At 41.5% G+C, this 18144-nt stretch overlaps 1 pseudogene; it reads right to left on the bottom strand.

Moving 5' to 3' along the window:
- Positions 1-16864: 16864 nt before the first annotated feature.
- LOC109266095 (U6 snRNA-associated Sm-like protein LSm1) lies at positions 16865-17240 on the bottom strand (annotated as a pseudogene).
- Between the last annotated feature and the right edge of the window lie 904 nt (positions 17241-18144).

Below are 18144 nucleotides of genomic sequence, written 5' to 3' on the forward strand. Positions count from 1 at the left end.
TTGTTTCCCAAAAGGGGTTGAGGCAGCTGAATACCATACTTGGTTCTCGTTCTTGACAGAGGCTAAGGTAAGAGTGGTTGTTATCAAGAAACATAACTTAGTGATCAGTTGTGGGGAAAAGACTACAAGTGCTGTAGGGTCTAGGGGGTGCCTGGAAGAGCTGGGAGGGTCAGGATGGCTTCCTGGAGGAAGTCAGCCTCAGATTGGACTTAAGGAGTGAGGAGGTTTTCATGCGAGGCAGAGGAGCACAGACCAGCCAGAACAGAAGGCAGGGCCTGGGAGGGCAGAGGAGGTAGGATCCCTCAACTGGGGGACTCATGGTATGATAGTTTCTGCAACATGACTTGTTGTTAACAGTCATTTCCTTTGGGTGGAAATGATAGTGTATTTTCCTTCTCTGCCCAAATCAATGGACCATTAGATTCTAAGATTCAGAATAAAGCCAGTGATCTCTCTCTCTCTCCTCTTTTTTCATTCTCGATGGCAGGAATTCAGCACCTTTTTTTAGTACCATTTTTTTTTTTGCAGGTGGCAGAGTGCTAATTAGAGCCACTAACAATTTTCCTGGGTGGTTCTGACTCCCAAACTGTCAGGAAACACTGCTTGGGCATTTTAAGAGAGCAACTGTCCCCATTGATGAAGAGATTCTTCAAACAAGGTGGTCAAAGAAATGGATTTAATTGTTCCTCCCTACATATTTATTGGGTAGTGAATTGTTGACCTTTTTCAATATTTAAGAAGGGGCCAGTGTATTCCCCATGAGAGTGAAAAAAGAAAACCCAGAGAAAATTCAGAGAGTGAAATGATTGGTAGGATAGGTTGTAAGGAGAGTTTTGTTGGAGTGTTAGAGTATTCTTTGACTCACTGAAGCAGGTTCACTAAAGGGAAAATTCCGGAGACATGGGAGAAGGTTGCATCCTGATAGTTCTTTGCGTACACATATTTTTGAGCTGTTTTTGAGAATAAAGAGGTAAAGGGCCTGCCTGTTCCCTGTTTGACTCCAGAATCCACTGGTGCCACTGTCTTTGATCTCCTTCTGAGTTTTCAGTAGAACTTAGGGCTAGGACCATGTCATTAGTGTGGTCACTTTGAAGCCCTGAATTGGGCCAGAGGCAGGACAGTGACCATCCAGGGCAGGTGACTGCCCTGCTTTGACTATCTCCAGGACACAGACCCTCATGCTCTCTGCCCTCTGCTGGGACTCAGGCTGCCCAAGAGGGCATCACAGTCCACATGGGCTGTGGGGGGAGCACAGCCAGAGGCAGAGGGATCATAATTCAGAGCCTTTGGTAGCAAATCCCATTTTCATTAGCTATTTAATGAGCATGGTCAGGTCCACGGCTCTGACTCAGGAGTTATTGTTTATTTCCACGTCCCCAGAGCTGAGGCTGCCTGTCATGTTCGCAAAAGCAAAAGGCAGCCCCTCCTCCAGGGGACAAGTTCACTCTTCTCCCCAAAGACAGAGGTGTTGGGAATGAAGCTCCACATACTCTTGGAATCTGAGATATTTGATGTATCTAATAGTTTCAGATATTTTGGAATATGTGACCCTGTATTTCATCTTCACACTTCTCCCCACTAATGTTTGTGAAGCTGCATACACTTTCTGTGAAGCGGGTCTGGGAGGAAGAATTTGTAGGAGGAGGGATCTGTGAGGTCATGTCCAGTGGAAACATGATTGTCAACACTTTGGCCCCAGAGGCTCTGTCCTCAGGGAACTGGAGGCAACAAGGAAGTAAAAAGCAATAGGGCCTGAACTCAGGGTACCTACAGAATATTTACTACGGGCCTTAAATATAGCCCAAAGTCAGTGATAACAATCATCATCTGGTCCGGGTGCATCTTGCTGTAAGAAAATATGATATATGAAAATTCAAAATGATTTAACAGAAGGGCTTGCCAGTTTGCATTCCAAAAGGACGTATGGGCTTCCCTAAGTGAAGCTTTCCCCTTTGATACATAATCTGTGGCTGATTTATTAGAAATTCTGTTCATATCCAACTGGTCAAAAACACATTCATTTATTTTTATTTACTTAAGGCTTGTCACCTACTTACTTTCAGGTCTTGAGCAACTTACAGGTTAAAACATGGGGCAAAAGGAGACATTTAGGAAAGAAATAGATCAGACAGAATCCAAAGGGAGGAGGTGGGGTTAGAGACATCAAGCATACAAGATGAATGGGTTCTACAATTAGGCTCTCTAAGGAAAAAAAAGGGCACATGTGCTAGGTTACCTGAAGGCACATTTGTATCAGGTAATAAAAGATGTTTTGAATAGAAACTACTTAAAAATCAGAGACTGTTATAAATTGAAGAATGTAGTATTGTTGAGATAAAAGGTTTCTCCTCTAGACTTTTGGAGACAAACGTGGAAAAGTGTAACACTACAGGCCTGTTATGTTAACATTTTTCACTACTTCTAAACCTTTGAAAAATATTTACCCGACGATTTCATTAAAAAAACATTTCAATCCTTTATAGATTTACTTATTGCCAATTCAGGGAAAGGGCTGCAAATCAGACACGTTTCCTTTAGGTGGCTGTGAATTTTCCTAGAAAGCAACAAGTATCTTCTGGCTAAAGTCTAAACCCCTGATAATGTCAATGTAGCTTTAGGTCAATTTCAAAATTAGCCAGAGAGTTCTGGCTAATGTAAAATTTCACTGAAAACAACCAGAACTTAAACATGAGAAGAGGTGGGTTAAAAAACCTAGGAGGGCTTGGAGGGAGTCAGAACAATATTTCGGATCTGAAATATTTTATACCAATCTGCAGATACACACACACACACACACACACACACACACACACACACACACATATATATCTTAATGTTTATTTTTTATTTTTGAGAGAGAGACAGAGCGTGAGCAGAGGAGGGGCAGAGAAAGAGGGAGACACAGAATCTGAGACAGGCTCCAGGCTCTGAGCTGTCAGCACAGAACCTGACGTGGGGCTTGAACTCGGGAACAGTGAGATCATGACCTGAGCTGAAGTTGGTCACTTAACCGACTAAGCCACCCAGGTGCCCCCCTGTACTTAGGGTTTTAAAAGGGTTGCAGATATGACCTCGACATTATAATCAAGGCTCTTTTTCCTGGGAATGAAGATTAACATGTGGTTGTAGATGTGCACATGTTGTTCAAAAGCAACAGAGATGTTAGCTGGGGTGACAGTATATGAAATAATGACATAGTGCTGATGAAAATATCAACAATAGCTGATATTAGCTTAGCACTTACTATGTGCTGGACACTGTTCCAAGTCTTGAAATCTCCTTTTAAAATTGTTTCTTGTGTTCCTTACAACAAAGGATATGAAAATTGGTGAATCATGAGCCCAAGCATTTTAATGCAGACACATAAAGAGACAGGCAGATGCCCCTGTTGTCAGTATGGAATCTGATGCAACCCATGGCCAGATGGGAGATACAGCTGGCTCGTTCTGGACACATGCTTCAAAACCAGAATCAAAGTTGGATGTCCTGTTGTGCCTTTTCACGACCTAGGCATATAGCAGGTACCTGGCCCTGGAAAGCTCTGGGTGTACCTCTCCTGCCAGGGAAGTCTGACTGAAAAGACCCTGGAAGGTAAATTTAGAATGAGAGGGAGAAGCCCAACTGTATCAGTTATCTATGGCTGCATAACACATTTCCCCAAAACTTAGCAGCTTACACAGCATCTACCATCTTACCCAGTGTCTGATGGTCAGGAATCCAGGAGCAGCATGAATGGGTGGTTCTGGCTCAGGATTTCTCATGAGGCTGAAGCTACGGTTATCTGAAGGCTCCACTATGGCAGCAGGATTTGCTTCCAAGCTCACTTGCATGGCTGTTGGCTGGAGACCTCAACTCCTTGCCATGTGGCTTTCTTGATAGGACTGCCTCAAGACCTGGCATCCAGTTTCTCCTTGAATAGAAAGTGATGAGAGCGAGCGAGCAAGAGAGAGAACACAGGACAGAAACTGCCATGTCTTTTATAACTTAATCTCAGATGGGCAATATAGACCAACAGAAGTTTAGTGTGAGAAGGGACACAAGGCTGTGCATACCAGGAAGTAGGATCACTGGGAGCCATTTTGGAGGCTGACTACCACTGCAATGGTCTTAGCCCCCATGATTTCCACACAGGGGATAAGTGGACATGGTAGGACGTATTTTACTGGTTTTCAGTAATTCAGGCTTCTGAAGGTCTACACAAAATCAGAGAATATGATGTGAGACTCCAAAAGGGAAGATGTCTCAAGAATTCTTATTGATAGAATTCTTACAGTATAATTGCAAGTGCTCTCGAAGAAAAATGATAAGGTGAGAGCAGCTGTTGATGAAAGCAGAGTGGCGGTTGGGAACCTCACCTTCGAGTGCAGCTGGCAAAGGAGAGAAGGGGCATCAGTTTAGTAGAGTCACATAGACTCTACGAAGTCTAATTACTGAGGGCAGCAACATTGTAAGGGTAACAAAAAGAGCTTTTCTTATTTGACAGGAGAAGAACATCAAGAAAGGACCCGACCAGTGATTGTGGGAAGTTGTCTCCTACTAAACATTTCTGTAGAGCAAACTCTTGCTGAGAATCACTATGTACCAGGCAAAGTGCCAGGTGCCGAGGATACAAAGATAATAATTAAGAAAAGGTCTCTGCCTTCGAGGATCTCCCAGTCTAACAGAAAGACACTCCTATAAACAAATGCCATACAGCAGGATCAGTGCCATAATGAGATGTAGTGCAGGTAGAGCAGGGACATTAGGAGAGATACTGCCAGTGTTACTTGAGGGCAGGCAGGTCAGGGAAGTCTGTACAGAAGAGATTACACTTGAGCTGAGTCCTGAAGGATGAGCAGGATTTTGCCAAATGAACAGTAGGAGGAAGATGAGAACAAGAATGGCCAAAAACACAGACGTGCGCAAGCAGGGCAGGCCGGAGAAGCTGCTGGTGTTTCATAAAATTAGAGCAAGGTGGAGAGTGCAGATGGGCTAGAGAGGCTCTGCACTGGGGGTGCACAGGGCAGTGTTGGTCTAAGTGGGGTCCTACACCTGGGAGGCTTCTGAAAATGCAGACTCCCCCAAGCCCAATCCTATGTCCACATCAACAGATTGTTCACCTTAACCATTTTCTCTTCTTCCTGGATTAGACTATATTTCCCAGTTTCCTTTGCAGTCAGACTATACTTCCCAGGCTCCTTTGCAGTTGGACTACACATCCCAGCCTCCTTTTCATTTAGACTATATTTCCCAGTCTTCTTTAGAGTTAGGTGCACTCATGTCAATGGAATATGAATGGAAGTAAATACGTGCCATTTCCAGACCTGACCCATTAATATCTGCCCCGAATGTTCTCCATTACCTTGTCCTTCCTCCATGTAGATCAAGGTGAGCACAGGGATCTTGGAAGCCACATGTTGAAGAAGGCAGAGCAACAACACTGAGGAAGCCCTGGGTCTCTACATTATTGTTTAGGGAGGGTTGCTCACTGATCTGAAACACCAATATTTGAGCTTCATGGGAATAAGAAATAAAACTCTATTGTGCCTGAGCAATTCTAAATTTTGGGGTTTGTTTGTTTTTGCAGCTAGTGTTACCCTAACTAATACAGCAGTTGACTTGACTTCTGAGAGAGGAATTCTCTGGAGAATCTGCCTTTTTAACAAGTACCCCAGAGAAGTTTGAGATTCACTGATGTAGGGCAAAGAGGAGCCCACCACTCGTGAGTGGCAGACCAAGTAACATGATGCTATTTGCATTCTGGAATGGCAGTGAGAAAGCAGAATTTTACCTCTTTCTTCTTTGCCAAGGAGAGCAATCTACTGACTAAAAAGAAAAAGAAAACTGTGGTAAGAGAAAATTGAAGTTCAAGATGAGTAAAGAGATTATAACAAGCGCCAACCTGCTGTAAATGAGCTCAAGTCTCTTGGCCGGGACAAATTACACTCCAGGGAGTAGAGAACTCACCACTGACGCTGTAGAGTCTCTGCTGATAATCTTTAAGAAGCATGGAGACTGGGAGAGAAAATGGAACACTTGAGAAGCAAAAAATGTAGCTTTTCTTAATGGGGGGAGGGGATGATTCTGCACATTACAAAAGGGGGGCTATCCTACCCACGTCATTCAGCTGAGTATTTAAGGTTGATTTGTGAGCACATGAAAAATGGAGAATCCTCTAGAAGCCCATGTGGCTTCTTAAAGAGCAAGTCACAACAAGGTAACGATATTCCCAGTTTGGTGATAGGCTTGCTAGATTACTATGTCAGGGAATTGTATTAGGGTAGAGGCAAAGCATACCTCAGCTCAGTATTTGTCAAGGAATCTCATGAGAAATTTGTGCACAAGACAAAGCAAATTGTAACTTTAGCTGGTACGCATAGTAGGTGAATTTAGAACTGTTTCATGGCCATACCGGAAGATGCTGATCCACCTGTGTGAAAGTAAATCTCTGGTGAAAGGCCACAATCGTGGTTCCATCAGACACTTTTACTGGTGATGCAGACATAGATAACTTGGTGAATAGTTAACCAATCTTCAGGTGACATGTGGAGATTACATTAGTTGGCATAACAAGGCCCAAGGAATAGGCCGGGGCACCAAGATATGAGATGAAAGAGACAAATGGTAGGATCAAGCATGCGGGTCCAAACAATCCACCTGCACGGGTTCAGGGCTAAAGATGTAGTAGCTTCGGTTTGAGAGAAAAATATGGGAATGTGGCACCAATGGGCGGTGTGGTTCAGCTGCCTAAAGCCCAGAATGGACTCAGAGATTCGCTGTGAGGCCTCTGGGCTTAGCTGAGTCCTGTGTGCGGTTATCCGAAGGGTGACAGGAGCAGAGGGGCCCATGCAGGTTTCACGGGGTCTCTGCTGGGCCGATTTTGGGTCCATGTGAGCATGAACTCCCTGCAACCATCTTGCTGCTGTCCCAAGGGATGGGCTGCTCAGGAGACAGGAGCACCTATCAAGGGACATGACCAAGTGGAAAGAGAAAGTCCCTCAGCAGGACATCATGGAAGGAACGAAGGGTATTTGACCACTAAATAAATAAATAAATAAATAAATAAATAAATAAATAAAAAGTAAAAGTCCCTCCAAATATTAGTAGCTGCTAATACCGGCTGTCATTTTTTTTTTTTTTTTTTGAGAACTTAAAACGTGCCAGGCCCAGTGCTAAGTGGGCTCAAAAGCTCTGTATTAGTTTCCTTTTGCCGCTGTAACAAATTACTAGAAAATTAGTGGCTTAAAACAATATAAATGGTTCTGGAGATCAGAAGTCCAAAGTCACAGTGTCTGTAGGGCTATGTCCCTTCCGGAAGTTCTAGGGGAGGATCCTTTCTCTTGCCTTTTTCGGCTTCAAGAGCCTGTCCACCTTCCTCGGCTTCTGGCCCCTTCCTGCGTCTTCAAAGTCAGCATACCGTCTTCAAATCTCTGTCTACCCTTCTTTCTCTCTGCTTCTGGTATCATATCTCTTCTGACCTTGATCCTCTTACCTCCCTCTCTGAAGGACCCTTGTGGTTATATTATTTTGGGCTCACCCAGATAATCTAAATTCAACTCCCCATCTTAAGGGCCTTAGCTTAATCACATCTGTCAAGTTCCTTTTGCCTTGCAAGGTACCATGCCCACAGGTTTGGGAGAACGGGACGATGACATCTCTGTGGGGGTGGGGGAATTCTCATTGTGTCGACCACGAGCTCGTTTTGTGTATATCGTCTCATTTAATTTAATCCCTCACTGTCTTGAAGATTTGGGCATTAGTTCCACTTAACAGATGGAGAATCAGAGCCGCAGGAGGGTTAAGTAACACACTGCACCACCGTAAAACAGTGCGGCTGGGCTTCGAACTGGGAGCTGACTCTAAAAGCTGGGATTGTTACCAGCCTGATGCTGCAGTGCATGTAATGTTATCATTCTTAGAGCCCATAATTCTGAGCACTAATAATCATTTTTATTTAATGGTGTTAATTTAGTGGTGACATTAATGCAGCTTGTTTTTCTAAAATGTCACCTAAGTCAGACATTTCCAGCGACTCTGAAATTTAACTGGCCTCCCCTGGTTTCTCCTCAGCATCCCCAGCCTGTAGCAATTCCCCCTCCTGGATTTTGTCACCTTGGGCCTCCTCAGCTACAGGAGTTTGGAACAGTGTTATTTTCTGAATTCAGATCTGACAATCTTTGTAGACTAAAGGTTACACAGCTGTAAAAGTTTGTTTTTAACCCAAAGTAACAGCATTGTCAGGGAGAGTGTAAAGAGATTCCCAGAAATGCAGGTTAAGAACCTAGCGATTCAGCAAGGCAGCGGGAGCAGCATTGCGGCGGTGGCATTTAGGTCCCAGGGCAGACGTAAAAGTGGCAGCATCTGGTTGAAGCCTGCTTTCCTCCAGCACTGGAGCTCAGTCCCTGCAGCGATGGGCAGTGGAGGTGTCTCCTGCTCAGGACTTCTGGGCTGGAACATTTCTTTCAACATCTGAACATCCACAGCCTCATCCACCCCACTGTGAAACTGAGAGAGAGAGAAGCCAGTGGCCCTGTTTACACATGAGACCCCGAGGCTCAGAGCTGTGCGCCAGGTCACCTGACCAACTCGTGGCAGAGACTGGACCCAAAGTCAAAGGTCCTGGGTTCTAGTCCTGGCTCTGCCACTAGCTGCCGCTCTGGGACAATGAGTGCAGCAATGAGCATGTCATGCCTTTCTCTGGTCATCTTTCCAGGGTACTCCCAGTTGACCATTAGGAACACAGTGTGTCGTCACTGTCTGCACCCCACCTGTAGCCAGTTCTCACTGTGCTTGATGGTGCCAGGCTGGGCCCTGGGTCAGAGCTGAGTTGGGGTGAGCTGAGCCTAGCCTGGCTGGAGAGAGGCCCCGGGCACATGTCGGGGAGGGGGTCTCCGACGACACCAGGAATTATTTGCCAGCAAGAGATTCCACAGGGTAGAGGAAGGGCTTGGCTGGGGGTGGACCCTGTGAACTGACTGGGATGCTGAGCCGTGGCTGTTTGGCTGGAGAGGACAGAATGGCCCCAAGTCCATGGGGTCCAGTTCTATTCAATTGCTGGGACCCAGCTGGCCCTCCTGGCACGTGGTTTCTAGACGGTTCATACAGCAGTGTGATGGTGGCTTTTATCAAGCTTATGCAATAAGGGTGGTGTTGATTGGGCACCTTAGAGTCTAGAAGGAAAGGTTTTGAATAAATTGTTTATGCACCGGGCTAGAATGGACAGAAACTGCCCTTACTAAAAACCTATTTTATGCCTGGTACTGGCTGGGTGTTCACTGACCCTTAGTGAAACATTTCCCAACAGGAGGCTTGATTTCTTAAAAGTAACATTCTGTTGCTGACTTGCGCTCTTTGTTTAGCTTGTGGTCCACTAGGATTCTTAGATCTTCTTTTCTCCACACTTGCACCTACCTTTTGTATAGTTGCCATCTTTCCCTGGAATATTTCCTTCTCAACACTCAACATTCCTATGACAAAAGGGTGGAGACAGAGGAAATAATTTTTTAAATGTTCAGTCGATTTTGTTTTTTTCCTTTTTTCTCCCAAACAGTTCTATTGAGTTATAATTTACAGACCATAACATTTACCCATTTTAAGTGTGCAATTCAATCAATTTTAGTAAATTTACAGAGATGTGCAACCATCACCACAAGCCATTTTAGAACATTTCCATCACCAGAGGGAATAATTTAAGGGCACAATACAAGAAATATGGGTTTATTCAACCTGCTTGAACATGCATTTCTGAAATTATTGTACTTAAAATCTGTCAGCAAATTTTGAGTTACTTCATGGTATACTTTTGCAAAAAAAGCAAAATGAAGTGGAAGGAAGAATTTCTGTGCCTGAAATCTTAAGAAACCATTATCCATTTTGCAGATCACTTCATTAATAAACAGATTATTACAAAAGTAATTATTTTAGAGATGGCAAGTGCCATTAGCTAATACTATGTTGTTGTCTACTGGGACTTATAAAAAGTCTTTTTAATTTGCTCTTCAGAAATCACTTACACCCACAAAACCACTTCAGTCAACGAAATACATCTAGGTATGGGCAAACCTTAGTTACCATGGCAAAAACAACTTTATCTTTTTACCTTTTTAATTTGCTTCCAGTGAGATTTTCTTTCCTCCCCAGAAATCCCTATTTTTGGAAGGGCTTGTCTGGTGAAGCCCATCCCTCTGTAAAAGCGGCCACCCCTCTGGCATGGAAGGCACCATTCAGCAGTCTTCTGATCCTTTAGGGGTGACACATACACTCAATAATGAATGCCCGGATGGTTTTGTTGTAAGTACCCATTTTTGAAAGCCCAATAGTTAGAAGATTCAGAATTGGCTGCTGGCTCCTCTGTTAGGTACCTTTGCTTGGATGGGCTGACCTCTCTAATAGGAATTATTGGATGGGGTAAACCCCTTTTCTTCTAATCTTACGTTCTGTCCTCCTTATGCTATGAATCCATTGAACACAGAGAATGGTTTATCCCCAAGTAGAAGAGAAATCATTCTTCCAATAAAGGCATAGGAAAGGCACGATCCTAGGTTGGAAGCTCTTAAAATGCTCTCAAGTTCTATTTGTAAGAGTGTATTGGGGTTAAACGCTGTACTGCTGTCTGATTTTTGTTAGAAAGAGACAAACACCCAGAAACAAAATTGCATCAGAGACTTACTTAGTATTTATTTGTAAGATTAAAATATGAAGTCATTATACATTCAGAGAAGGGCACAATATTAAGGATGCCTCCTGATAAATGTTTACATAGGGAACACACTCTGATCAAGACAGAGAACACTGCACACAGTCCTAAAGTCCCCGTGTGCCCTGCCCAGCATTCCCTCCACAGGGACACTCTGTTGACAGAGTAGTCAACATCTATCTTCTGTCAAAAATATATTTGTGTTGCCATATAAATGGAATCACACAGTTCAGTAGACCCCTCTTCTCCATGGTTTCACTTTCTGAGGCTTCTATTTCTGTGGTTTCAGTTACTCAAGGTCAACTGGTGTCTGGAAGAAGATAATCCTCCTGACATACCGTTAGAAGGTCAATAACAGCTGAATGCTACGTCATAACACCTACATCGTGCCCCTCATTTTATCTCATTACATGGACATTTCCTCATCTCATATCATCACAAGAAGGATGAATCCAGTACAATAAGCTATTGAGAGAGAGAGAAACAGAGAGAGGGAGAGACCACATTCGCATAACTTTTTATTATAGTATATTGTTATTACTCTCATATCTTATTATTAGTTATTGTTATTAATCCCTTAATGTGCCTAATTTATAAAATAAACTTTGTCATAGGTATGTATGTATAGGAAAACAAACATATTACATGTAGGTTTGATACTATCCATGGTTTCAGGCCTCCACTGGGGGTCTTGGAACATACCCCTGAGGATAAGGGGGAGGACTGTATGTATCTTTTTGTATCTGACTTTTCTCACTCCACATAAGCATCTGTGAAATTCATCTATGTTGTTGCCTATAGCAGTAGTTTAGTTTTTACACTGTTGTATATAGTATTTCCATTGTATGACGATACTATGGTGTAGTTAGCCTTTCTATTATTGAGGGACATTGGGGTAGTTTCTAGTTTTGTTTTGTTTTTTTCTAGTTTTTATCTATTAGGGATAGTGTCCCTATAAACATTTCTAAAAACCAAAACAAAAAAGATTATTTATTTATTTTGAGAAAGAGAGAGAGAGAGAGAAAGTGAGTAAAGGAGGGCACAGAGAGAGAGGGAGAGAGAGAATCCCAAGCAAGCTCCATGCTGTCTGCACAGAGCGCAACATGGGCTTTGATTCCATGAACCACGAGATCATGATCTGAGATCAAGAGTCAGACACTCAACCGACTGAGCTACACAGGCTCCCCTCTATGAACACTTTTTACACATTTTTCTGTGCACCTAGGTAGGCATATCTATTAGAGTAGAATTGCTGAATCAAGGGAATGCAATGTTTAGTTTTAGTGGATAGGATAATTAAGACTTTCTAATTATTCTTGTGTCGATATTTTCAGGTTTTGATTTTATAAAAAGAATTTGTCCATTTCATCTAAATTATAAAATTATTGGCATGAAGTTATTTGTAGTTATTTTCTCATTGCCCCTTTGATGATTGTGTGAATTTCTAGGGATGACACCTTTTTTCATTAGTGATATTAATAGTGTGTTTCTTTTTTTCTTGATCAATCTTTCCAGGGATTTGTAAATTTTATTATTCTTTTCAAAGAACCAATTTTGACTTAGTTTATTTTTCTCTATTCTATATTTTTTCTACTTCATTTTTGCTCATATCTTTATTATTTCTTTCCTTCTAATTAATTTACCTTATTTGATGTTGTTTTCTAACTCCTGGAGGTAGTCACTAGATCACTGATTTTCCACCATTATTTTTTTCTAAAATATATATTTAAAGGCCTAAATTGTTTCCTTAGGTTTAGTTGAATCTCTATGATACAGATTTTTGACATGTTTCTTCTTCATTATTATCCAGTTCAGAGTATTTTCTAATTTCCATGGAAATTTCTAATTTCTGATTTGGCTTGTGAATCATGGGTTATTTGGAAGTGTTGTTTAATAATTTCCAAACATTTGAGGATTTTAAGTGTTTCATATTATTTCTAGGATTTTTCCCACTCTATTAAGAGGACAAGATACTCTGTTTAATTTCAATCCTTTGCAATTTATTGACATCTGCCTTGTTATTCAGAATATGGTTTATTTTGTTAAATGTGCCATGAACCCTTGAAAATAATGTAATCTGGGGTGCTTGGGTGGCTCAGTTGGTTGAGTGTCTGACTATTGATTTCAGCTCAGGTCATGATCCTGGGGTTGTGGGATCAAGCCCTGCATCAGGCTCTGCACTGACATCATGTCACCTGCCTGGGATTCTCTCTCTTTCTCTCTCTCTGCCCCTTCCTCCCCTCCCCCCCCCCCCCCCCCCCCCCCGGTAAATAAATAAACATTTAAAAAATAATGTAATCCTGCTCTTGTTGGGTTCAGTGTTTTACATATGTCAACAAGGTCAAGTTTGTTTATCAGGCGGTTCTAGTCCCCTTTATCTTGACTGATTCATTGTCTGATTAGTCTATCAGTTGTTGAAAATGGATTTGAAATCTTCAACTATGCTATTGGATTTACTTGTTTTTCCCTTTAGTTTTGTCTGAGCTCTGCATGTTTTAAGTTTTCTTTTCAGATACATACACATTTCGTATTATTAAATCTTCCTGTTGAATTGAATTTTTGTTATTGTGAAATGCTTCACTTTATCTCTGGGAATACTTCTTGCCTTAAACTCTTGCTTTGTCTGATAACAGTATAGATAAGCCAGCTCTCTTTTGGTTAGTGTTTCCTAGGCATATTGACTTTCAATATTTATGTGTCTGTCTTCCATAAGCAACATATAGTTGGGTCTTGCTGTTTTGTCTTGTTTTTCTGGTCTGACAGTCTTTTCATTGTAATTGGATAATTGAGTCCACTTATGTTTAACAAATTCCCAAATTTTTTGCTGTTAATCCTATCATCTTATTATTTGTTTTAAATTTGCTTTATCTGGTTTTTGTTCTTGTTTTCTTTTCTGCTGCCTTCTTTTAATAAAATGCTTTTCAATATTCTAATTCCTCCATTAGTGTGTTAGTTATAAATTCTTTTATTATTTATTTAGTGTTACCCTAGGGCAGGGGTTGGCATACTTTTTTTTTTCTGTGAAGAGACAGATGGTAAATATTTTAGGTGTAGAGGGACGTACACAGCCTCCGACTCCCTCCTCCCCCTCTCATCTTTCCCTCCTCCTCCTTCTTCAACTATTCTTTAAAAATGCAAAACCAGGGCACCTGGGTAGCAAAGCTGGGTTAGGGGATTAGATGGGTTAAGCGTCTGATTCTTGATTTTGGCTCAGGTCATGATCTCATGGTTTGTGAGTGAGTGAATTTGGGCTCCACATCAGGGTCTGCGCTGACAGTGCAGAGCTTGCTTGGGATTCTTTCTCTTTCTCTGCCCCTCCCCCCGCTGCTCACATGTCTGCTCTTTCTCTTTCTCTCTCTCAAAATAAATAAATAAACCTTAAAAAATTAAAAAATAAAAATGCAAAACCATTCTTAGCTCCCAAGCTGTTTAAAATAGGCTTTGGGCTGGATTTGGATGTGGGTGATAATTTGCCTAACTCTGCTATAAATACACCATATGCCTTCACAGAATCTACTATTCAGTTAATAATTTTACTACTTCCTGGACAATATGTGGACCTTACAACACCTTAATACCATTTACCCAACTCCATTGTTCCTTTTCTCCTGTTTTGGTCATGTATTTTACTTCTTTATACATTTGAAATCCCATAAGACATTATAATTTTTATTGTTTTAAATAGTCAATACTCATTTTGATTTGCTCTTATATTTACCACATATGGTGCTCTCTATTGCTTTCTGCATTACTTTTCTTTCAAGTGGGATTGTTTTATCAGAATAACTTCCCTTAGTATTTCTTTTCATGTATATCTATTGATAATGCATTTTCTTATTTTTTATTTGCTTGGCATTTTTATTTGTCTTCATTTTTAAGGGTATTTCCACTGGATGTAGAATTCTAGACTGGCAGTTACTTCCTCCCCCTCCACAGCCTTTTAGCTCTGTCATTCTATTGTCTTTTGGCTTCTATTGTTTGTGTACAATGGGTCTTATTACTGCTCCTGTTGAATTTTTTTCTCCCCTGACTATTTTAAGATGTTTCTTTTTATCTTTATGTTTTTGAAGCTTTACTATAATGTGCCTTTGTGCAGTTTTGTTTGATTTTGTGTGCTTGTGTTTGTTAATGCTTCTTGAATCTGTATATTCTTGGTATTTGGCTCTTCAAATACTGATCCTGGCCCATCTGCTTTCCTCTGGGATTCAAATTCCACACATGCGGGTTGTTTTCACTATATCTTTGTTTTCACTGTATCTTTGTTTTCACTGTATCTTTGATGCTCTTTTCCTCTTTCTTTTTTCTTTCTCTGTCCCTCTTTTTGTGTATATATATATATGTATATGTGTGTTTAATCTGTTTTCTTCTGTTTCAATTTGAATATTTTTCTACTGATCTATTTTCCAATTTACTAATCCTCTTTTCTGTTGTGTCTAATCTGCTGTTAAACCTATCTCTTGCTTATTTATTGAATCTTAGTTTTAGTTATCAAATTTCCCAGATCTAGAATTTTTGTTTGCTTCTTTTAGAATGGATTCCAGGTTTCTATCTTTCCATCTACTTGTTTGAATATATTAATGCTAGGTTTATAGTCTTTGATAACTACAGTATCTGGGTCACCTATATGTTTTTCTACAGTCTTTTGTTTTTTAATTTGGTTTTATTTCCTAGCAAGCTGTATAATTTTTGATTGAATGCTAGATATTGAGAATGAAGAATTACTGAGGGTCTGGATAATTTTGTCTTCCTTTGGAAAGGAATTTTTTTTTTTTTTCCTAGCAGGCAGAACACCTTGATCCTGTCAGGAATTGAGATACTTTGAAGCTGGATTTTAGGCTTTGTGAGGGCTGGTCTCTGCCTGGCTTGTCTTGTCTCTTAGGGTATAATCCTTCATCTGTCTCAATAAAAATCTAGGTTATTCATGGCAATGTCTTCTCTTTGGTGGGCCCTAAACATCAATATTTTTTCTCCTTAGGACTTGGAGACTGCTCAAACTCTGACTGGTTTTTCAGCCTTTTAGAAGCTGTTTACTGCTTAGTTTCTTGGCTGCTTGCCTATCATGTGGAAAGCTTAGGAATGAGAAAATTCCTTGAGGGGAAATCAAATACAGAATGCCTGGCTTATTTCTATACAGGCTTTTTCTCTAGGATAAGGGTTCCCTATGTTCTGGCTACCCCTTGAGAACTGGCAAATGCCCGGAAGGGAAAACATGAGGGAAACTTAGGTTTTACTCACTGCATTTCCCTTTTCTCCAGAATCTTGGCATCTAAAGTCCTGCCTGCTTTTAATCTCTGATGACTTTTAACAGCTATTTTATGCAATATATTTAGCTTTTATAGTTGCTCTCTGTCAAAGACTCTAGAGATTTATTGTTTGTTCGTTTTTGAATTTTGAGATTCATATTTTATTTACAAGCAAATGAAGGATGTCTCCTAATGGGCGCCTGGGTGGCTCAGTCAGTTGAGCGACCTACTCTTGGTTTTGATTCAGGTCGTGATCTCATGGTTTGTGAGTTCGAGCCCCACATCAGGCTCTGTGCTGACAGTGTGGAGCCTGTTTAGGATTCTCTCTCTTTCTCTGCCCCTCCTCAGCTGGCTGTTGCACTCTCTTTCTGTCTCTCAAAATAATAATAATAATAATAAAGGATGTCTCCTGTAATGCTAATATGGTACAAGAAGAGTAATATGAAGAAGTAGTTGCTGGCTCCACAGTGATGTGTGAAAGGAGCCCATGCCACTTGAAAAAAAAATTTTTTTAATGTTTTTATTTATTTTTGAGACAGAGAGAGACAGAGCTTGAGCAGGGGAGGGGCAGAGAGAGAGAGGGAGACACAGAATCCAAAGTAGGCTCCAGGCTCTGAGCTGTCAGCACAGACAGTGGGGTTTGAGTTCGATGTGGGGCTCGAACTCACGGACTGTGAGATCATGACCTGAGCTGAAGTCAGACGCTTAACCGACTGAGCCACCAGCTGCCCCAGCCACTTTTTTTTTTAAACAATGGTTTTGCCATTAAAAAGGGGGAAAAATCCACATGATTTCTTCATGATGCACATATGAAAGAATCAAAATAAAAACGAGTTTTCAAAACTCTACAGTTTCCAGTCAAATATGTGAGGTGGCCAGAATGTCATTTTCATTCAGTGACTGCCCCTCCTCCCCAAGAGCAATAGCCTCTGAACAACTAACCGACTTAATGCTCGTTGAGGGTATCTGCCTGAGGAATGGAGAGACCCTGATCCTTCAGAGCCTGGTCTGCTCCTCTACCCTTTGTTCTCCCAGGATTTCTTCAACGGACACTTGCCGGCGGGGCGTGTCGCTCTGCATTTCCAAGTCTGTTTCTCTTAGTAGGACCACATTTCCTCTTCTGACCACAAAAATCCCTTGAGGAATATCACTGTACTTTTTTACCCAATAAATATGCTCCAAAGTCTGAAAGGTAGCACTAAATTAGCAAATTGTTCAATGCTTCTTATAAAACTGATAAGTGTCCTTCTGTCTCAAAGCAAGATCAAGTGCTTTTTGTCCACGTCCTTGGTGAGCCTGGTGGTGCTGGGCCTATAGTTCATTCTGAGCTGAGATAAGACTGTAGTGTAGAGTGGAGGTGAGCCAGCACATCTAACACCTCCTTCTTTCTACCACAGTTACCGCCTGGCAAGACTGGGACAGGAACCCTGACCAGGAATAGCATGTCTGTCCCAGCTTTTAGCAGCCAAGGCCTACTGGAAACCCCTCTAGAGATTTGTTAGTTTTTTACTTTTTAAAGTTTATTTATTTTGAGAAAGAGACAGAGTGAGTGGGGGAGGGGCAGAGAGAGGGAGGGAGAGAATCCTAAGCAGGCTCCATGGTGTCAGCACAGGGCTCGAACACACAAACCTTGAGATCATGACCTGAGCCAAAACCGAGCTGAAAGCTTAACTGACTGAGCCACTCAGGCACCCCCTAGAGATTTATTTTTAAAAGTGGTTTCCAGGACATGTCCCAAGGCCAGGGCACCTTAACTATCTCTTGCATCTTTTTGAGACACCGCCAACTGGGGGCTGAAAAGGTCTTTTGGCTTCTTCAACACCTTCAACAATAAATTATAAAACTCTATTGAATATGGGGGCTCCTGGGTGGCTCAGTCGGTTAAGCGTCCGACTTCAGCTCAGGTCATGATCTCGCCGTCCGTGAGTTCAGCTCTGCGTTGGGCTCTGTGCTGACAGCTCAGAGCCTGGAGCCTGTTTCGGATTCTGTGCCTCCCTCTCTCTCTGCCCCTCCCCCTCTCATGCTCTGTCTCTCTGTCTCTGAAAAAGGAATAAACCTTTAAAAAAAAAGCTGTATTGAATATAATTTGTAAGTATTAACCACTTTGTATTTTAAAATTCAGATTAATGTGCCAAGTATGATCATTCTCAATCAGATCACTCAGTTTACTCTAACACTGATTCTTTGTGAAATAAAGCTTACCATCTTTCACTATATATTGGTGTG

The sequence above is a fragment of the Panthera pardus genome, unplaced genomic scaffold (genome assembly GCF_024362965.1).
Source record: "Panthera pardus isolate Hobbes unplaced genomic scaffold, ASM2436296v1 HiC_scaffold_26, whole genome shotgun sequence".
NCBI classification, from domain to species: domain Eukaryota; kingdom Metazoa; phylum Chordata; class Mammalia; order Carnivora; family Felidae; genus Panthera; species Panthera pardus.